This window comes from Bos indicus, chromosome 5, assembly GCF_029378745.1.
Source record: "Bos indicus isolate NIAB-ARS_2022 breed Sahiwal x Tharparkar chromosome 5, NIAB-ARS_B.indTharparkar_mat_pri_1.0, whole genome shotgun sequence".
Classification (NCBI taxonomy): Eukaryota; Metazoa; Chordata; class Mammalia; order Artiodactyla; family Bovidae; genus Bos; species Bos indicus.
The window spans coordinates 12,836,343-12,843,642 of record NC_091764.1 but is presented as its reverse complement, the minus strand read 5'-3'; positions in this window follow the sequence as shown (position 1 = coordinate 12,843,642).

Sequence of the window (7,300 nt, the reverse complement as noted above, 5' to 3'; positions counted from 1 at the left end):
TGAGGTTCCCAAGGAAGAGAGAGGGCTCTGGAATTCTCAAGGAGAAGGAAAGGGCAAACTTTTTTTTTTGTTCTCTACATGCCTTAGTATTAGTCACATAAAACATTATTTTCTTTAAGCCCGGAACCCATGATTACACAACAAACAACTCAGTTTAATCTCTATACTAAGAACTATAGTGAAGTTGCTCAGTCGTGGCCAACTCTTTGTGACCCCGTGGACTGTAGCCTACCATGCTTCTCCGTCCATGGGATTCTCCAGGCAAGGATACTGGAGTGGGGTGTCATTTCCTTCTCCAGGGGAACTTCCCGACCCAGGGATCGAACCCGGATCTCCCTCATTGGAGGCAGATGCTTTAACCTCTGAGCCACCAGGGAAGCCCTATACTAAGAATTATATAACAACAATTTTTCCTGCTTGAGAACAGCTTCTCCTCCTTGAAAACCTCCTGACTGATCTTGTTATCTTAAAATGTAAATATTGGGATTGGGTCTAGTAAGATCTTTACAACCTTGAAACATTCTTTTGATTTATTGTAATAACCAGTTTAAAAAGTACATAACTCCCTTTTCTAAGACTAGTGAGGGGGCACTCTCCATCCCCCTTCTCATGTCTATATCAGAAGCTTTCTCTCTCCCTTTTCGTAATTTAATAAAACTCTGCTACACAAAAGCTCTTGAGTGATCAAGCCTACTCCCTGATTCCGAAGCTAAATCATCTTCTTTCAAGATCATGATTCTGACATCATTCACCTTAAGCTATCAGTAATCTCTTAAGAAACACTTTGTTGTTGTTCAGTCACTGAACAACATATTGTGTGAAGTGTATCTAAGTGTCAATGAAACTTAAACTTTAAGCAATTAAAACATCAAAGAAACTTTAGTGTTTTTATAAGTAGTAATTCAATCTCAATTCAAGAAAGTAGTATTCTAGCCCAAATCAAACCATCAGCAAATAGATAACTTCTCAAGAGAATGCTAGACTCATCTTCAATAATCATCTTAGTTATAGCTACATAGATACCTAGTCAGAGCAAACTCTCTCTAGACTGTTTTTTGTTACATTCTTGATTTCAGTTTAAAGAGTAGGCCAACAAGGTAAGCAACCTCACAAAAGACAGTTAACTGCAAGGAGGGGTGAAAACACCCACCTGTGTATGCAAAATGACCTATTGGAGTGACAGAAAAAAAAAATAAAATCTCTACTTACACTTTAAAAGAATGACAAAAAAAAAACAAACAAACAACAATATTTATTGGTATTTAGCTATTAACGTAATTTCATAGCAATGTCATCACTCAGTCTACACCAGATTCATATCTAGATAAATTCATGTTATGGGGTATTGCTGTACCAAAGAAACAGAAGTTCCACAATGGAGAGTTTGATATGGTGGTCCCACTCATACCTTTACACTTTCAAACAGAGAGTATTTCAGTGTACAGGCAACCAAGAAGGAGATTTGTGTATTATATTACCCAGTTGTAAATAAACTGATCCTCATTAAATGGGTATAAAACGACAGGATATTTTTGTTAAAAGTCATGAATTGGTGATATGAGGAAGAGAGAAAAACTGAACAATAAAAAATTGCAGATTAAAGCTTATAATCTTTAGTACCAGCTCATCAGCCACACTGAAATATAAATAATGATAATCTAACCAAATCAGACAAGAAGTTGTCCAGAATACTGAAATTATCTAGAAGACTTTTGAAGTGTGAATTCATATATTATTTACAATGAACATTTTCATAGAATGTTTGTGACTTTAACATTAGGGCCTCCCTGATAGCTCAGTTGGTAAAGAATCTGCCTGCAGGAGACTCCGGTTCAATTCCTGGATCAGGAAGATCCACTGGAGAAAGAATAGGCTACCCACTCCAGTATTCTTGAGCTTCCTTTGTGGCTCAGCTGGTAATGAATACGCCTGCAATGCAGAAGACCTGGGTTTGATCCCTGGGTTGGAAAGAGCCCCTGGAGAAGGGAAAGGCCCACTCCAGTATTCTAGCCTGGAGAATTCCATGGACTGTATAGTCCATGGGGTCACAAGGGTTGGACACGACTGAGCAACTTGCACTGAACTGCACTGCACTGCACTGTGACTTTAACAAGGACTGAGAAAGCAGTTAGTTTCCAAAATATCTTCATGTTATGAAGAGAACACTTTGAAGGGAAGAAATTGGGGAAATATCTCTCCTGTTGTGTAGTTATTGTAAAAATGTGTACATATCAACATTTTAAATGAAAATTTTTTCTGTACGTTTTCATTCAAAGAAACAGTTTTAGATATTTACAGCATTTGTTCAAAATCTAGATTTTGTTTGCAAGAATAAATTACTGATTCCCAGGTGAGACTAGAATTTAAGATGAATTCAACCTACAAATTTTTGCATAATTAGAGAAACAGTTTAAAATTGAATATCACATTATATTAGCTGCAGCCAATGAGCTATTTCTTCCATTTTTACATGTGTCTAATTTTTTTTGAGTTTTGAGATATAATTGGCATATATTATTGAATAAGCTTAAGACATAGATGATGACTTGATACATATATATTGCAAAATCATTACCACACTACAACTAGTTAACACCTCCATCATGTCACACAATTACCACTTTATGTATGTATGCGTATGGTAATTGTGTAGTAGTTTGAGCATTCTTTGGCATTGCCTTTCTTTGTGATTGGAATAAAAACTGACCTTTTCCAGTCCTATGGACACTACTGCACAATTGCACTCATCTCACATGCTAACAAAATAATGCTCAAAAATTCTCCAAACCAGGCTTCAGCAATATGTGAACCATGAACTTCCAGATGTTCAAGCTGGTTTTAGAAAAGGCAGAGGAACCAGAGATCAAACTGTCAACATCTGCTGGATCATTGAAAAAGCAAAAGAGTTCCAGAAAAACATCTATTTCTGCTTTATTGACTATGCCAAAGCCTTTGACTCTGTGGATCACAATAAACTACGGAAAATTCTGAAAGAGATGGGAATACCAGACCACCTGACGTGTCTCTTGAGAAACCTGTATGCAGGTGAGGAAGCAGCAGTTAGAATTGGACATGGAACAACAGTCTGGTTCCAAATAGGAAAAGGAGTATGGTTAAGGCTGTATATTGTCACCGTGCTTATTTAACTTATACGCAGAGTACATCATGAGAAACTCTAGGCTGGAAGAAGCACAAGCTGGAATCAAGATTGCCGGGAGAAATATCAATAACCTCAGATATGCAAATGACACCACCCTTATGGCAGAAAGTGAAAAAGAACTAAAGAGCCTCTTGATGAAAGTGAAAGTGGAGAGTGAAAAAGTTGGCTTAAAGCTCAACATTCAGAAAACGAAGATCATGGCATCCGGTCCCATCACTTCATGGCAAATAGATGGGAAAACAGTGGAAACAGTGGCTGACTATTTTTGGGGGCTCTAAAATCACTGCAGATGGTGACTGCAACCATGAAATTAAAAGATGCTTACTCCTTGGAGGAAAGTTATGACCAGCCTAGACAGCATATTAAAAAGCAGAGATATTACTTTGCCAACAAAGGTCCATGTAGTAAAGGCTATGGTTTTTCCAGTAGTCATGTATGGATGTGAGAGTTGGACTGTAAAGAAAGCTGAGTGCCAAAGAATTGATGCTTCTGAACTGTGGTATTGGAGAAGATTCTTGAGAATCCCCTGGACTGCAAGGAGATCCAACCAGTCCATCCTAAAGATCAGTCCTGGTTGTTCATTGGAAGGACTTATGTTGAAGCTGAAACTCCAATACTTTGGCCACCTGATGTGAAGAGCTGACTCATTGGAAGAGACCCTGATGCTGGGAAAGATTGAGGGCAGGAGCAGAAGAGGATGACAGAGGATGACATGGTTGGATGGCATCACTGACTCAATAGTTATGAGTTTGGGTAAACTCCAGGAGTTGGGATGGACAGGGAGCCCTGGCGTGCTGTGATTCATAGGGTAGCAAAGAGTCGGACATGACTGAGTGACTGAAATGACTGTGTATGGTAAAAACATTTGAAATTTATTCTTTCAGTGACTTTCATGTATATAATATAGTATTATTAACTAGTAGTTCAGATTCTCAGAATTTACTCATTTTATAAATGGAAGTTTATATGCTATTTCTTTCATTTAAATGTCCTATTTCTATAGGACTAATTCAATAGTTATTAAAACCAACAATCCAAATAACCTGAATTCAAAATCTGACTCTTACATCACTCTAAATAATATTTAAATCAAGATTTTCAAAAATGATGAAGCACATTAAAATATAACACATTCATTCTTTACAATATTAATAATAATGTTGGATGAAAATAGAAAAGGATGCTTGTATTAATAATAAAATTAAATTATTTGAAAATGTTATTACTCTACATTATTCTTTTCAATTTCTATTATGAAAATATATATTTAGTACTTTAGTAAGTAATTTTTAATAAATAATTTTAGATATTTTAAGAGTATCCTCAAAATTTTTCATTGGAGTGTGTTATTGAAAAAGTTTGGAAATCACCTCCACAGAAAATGTTGCACAAATAGATTTATCGCTCTCTGAATGTGCCTAATGGTACACAATCATCTAATAAAATGGAAATAGCCCAGCACTGAGTGACCTAGATTCTAATCCCTTTAAACAGTTGTAAAACTCCAGGCAAGTCAACTTCCCTCTCGGGGACATTTCTGCCCATCTGTAAAATAAAATGGTAAGACTGGCTAATCTCTAATGACCCATCTAGCCCTGAAATTCTGCTTTCAAGATGTTCTTCCTATGAGACTATGAATTTCGGCTATGTATTATTCAATCATAATTACATGATAATTTATCATAGACTTTAATGATGACAAAGGACAAACAAAAAAGCAATGACTAATTTTGAGAAAATGAATAAAAAAATCATATTAAATACTAGCTCTTAAGAGTATAATCACTCTGATTGATCATTTTTCAAGCACTGTTAGACTTTGTGTTTTGCTTTTGGAGCGACACGAAGATAATATTATCCTTCTCAATTACGTTCTATATGATACTTTATAAATAATAGCAGCACTGATAGAAAGCTCACATTATTGCTTAATTCTCATTTTACAATGGGAATTATACCTTTTTTTAAAAAGTAGAGTTACAACATAATATTTAAAAGTAAGAAAATAACGTATGTAGATGATCCCAAATAAATGCATCAGAGGGGGTTCTGGTTTCTGAGTAAAATATCAAAGAAATTTCTTATATGATTGATCTAGGCTTTGTTCCAAAATTTTCTATAACATATATATGTATATCACTTCTCAAATCATACTTTTGGTTAGAAAGAACTGTTTGTGTTTTTTTTTTGGCTCTTTAATGTTTCCAGTCTTTAATGTAGACAGATGGGAAAAAGTGTCATTCAATCATAAAAGATAATGTGCCTAATTTACTATAGTTTATTTACTATACTATAGTTAATTTACTGTACTATAATTTACTATATTTGTAAACTTACTCTAAAGTAAACATTAACCCCAAACTGCACATGCTTCTGAGATAGTTTTAGGGAAACAATCTTATAGACATGATTGAAAAAGTTAGCTTAATATACAATAATGTTTTTTAAAAAAATACCTGATTCACTGGAATTACCTTATTCATTCAACAATTCAACAGATATTATCTAATGCCAACTCTATATTGTACACTATTGTAAATTTTGGCCATGTATTATGAACAAAACTCTTATTCTCTAAGAGTTTTCATTCTTGAGAGAGAAATAAAGTTATATGGCATTTTGGAGAGAGAAGTATTTATTTAGTAAAAAAATAATTCTTAATAGTGATGAACATGCTAAGGAAAAATATAGCTAGTTTCTAAAAGTTATAGTGGCTATAATGTTAATGAGAGAGATAGGATTCTGATGAGGTGTTTGAAATATTTTGTTATGGAAAAGACTGGAGAAGTTTTGAATTTCACATGATATAAAAATCTATGGTCTGTCGATGTTATGAGTAGAAGAATGTAGTTCACATGGTCTGGAATGGAACTGCAAACTTTGAAGGCATCATATGGGTCAGGGATGTTGAAATGAACCAGGGGAAGGGATGAAAAGAGACATTTAAAGTTGCCCGAATTCTTGGTACATATGAGAGAATAACTGAAGTTAGAATAGAGTCTTGTTGAAAGTAGGCTTCCCAGGTGGCGCAGTGATAGAGAATCCGCCTGCCAATGCAGGAAACGCAAGAGACATAGGTTCAATCCCTAGGTCAGAAAGATTCTCCTGGAGTAGGAAATGGCAACCCACTCCAGTATTCCTACATGGAAAATTCCATGGACAAAGGATTCTGGTGGGCTATAGTCTAGGGGGTCACAAAACAGTCAGACACGACTTAGAGACTAAACAACAACAAATGAAATTAGAAAACTTTCATATTTAAAAGTAGGAGAGATAACTGGACTTCATTAGCCTGGAATAATGAAAGAGTTTTACAGAGAGACGAAATATGGTAATCTCTATAATTACTCAGAAAAAATTAAAAAAAAAAAGAAAAAAATTTAAAGAATGCTTAATTGATCTAAAAACCACAGTATATCTTTAAAAAAAAATGTGGGCATGTAGTAGAATGAGCATCATTTAGTTTAAATGACTAAACAGACCAAGTGTCTTCAATAGACAAAGGAAATTACATCAAGGAAAAGAAAGGACATCAGAAGCATTCTGTGAGGAAGTAAGAGAAGAAGAGAGCAATAGAAAGAGCTGAGAAGTCAGCAATGGAAGAATGAACCTTGGTTAGAGGAAAGCACAGACAGAATAAGAACTTAGCTACTAAAGAGGATAAGTAATGAGAGGGCCTTGTACTTTTACAGCTTACGTTTATGGCATACATTAATGACAGGAATGTAAATAAGTGAACAAATACAAAAATATAAAGTCAATTCAAATTACTAGACACGGGACTTCCCTGGTGGTCCAGTGGCTAAGACTCTGCACTCCCAGAGCAGGGTTCCTGGGTCTGATCCCTGGTCAGGGAACTATATTCCACATGCTACAACTAAAGACTTCTCACGTTGCAGCTAAAGATCCTGTGTGCTGCAACAAAGACCGAGCACAGTCAAGTTAAAAAAAAAATATTACTAGACACTAGCAAACACATACATATAATATATAATGTAATGTATGTACTATAAAATGCAATACATATCAGACCTGTAGTATTACATACACATTTTTTCTTCATAAGATGTTTAAGAAGGCTTCACTCATTCATTGTTTCAATAGCTATTTTCTGAGCATCTACATACTATTCAAAGCCAT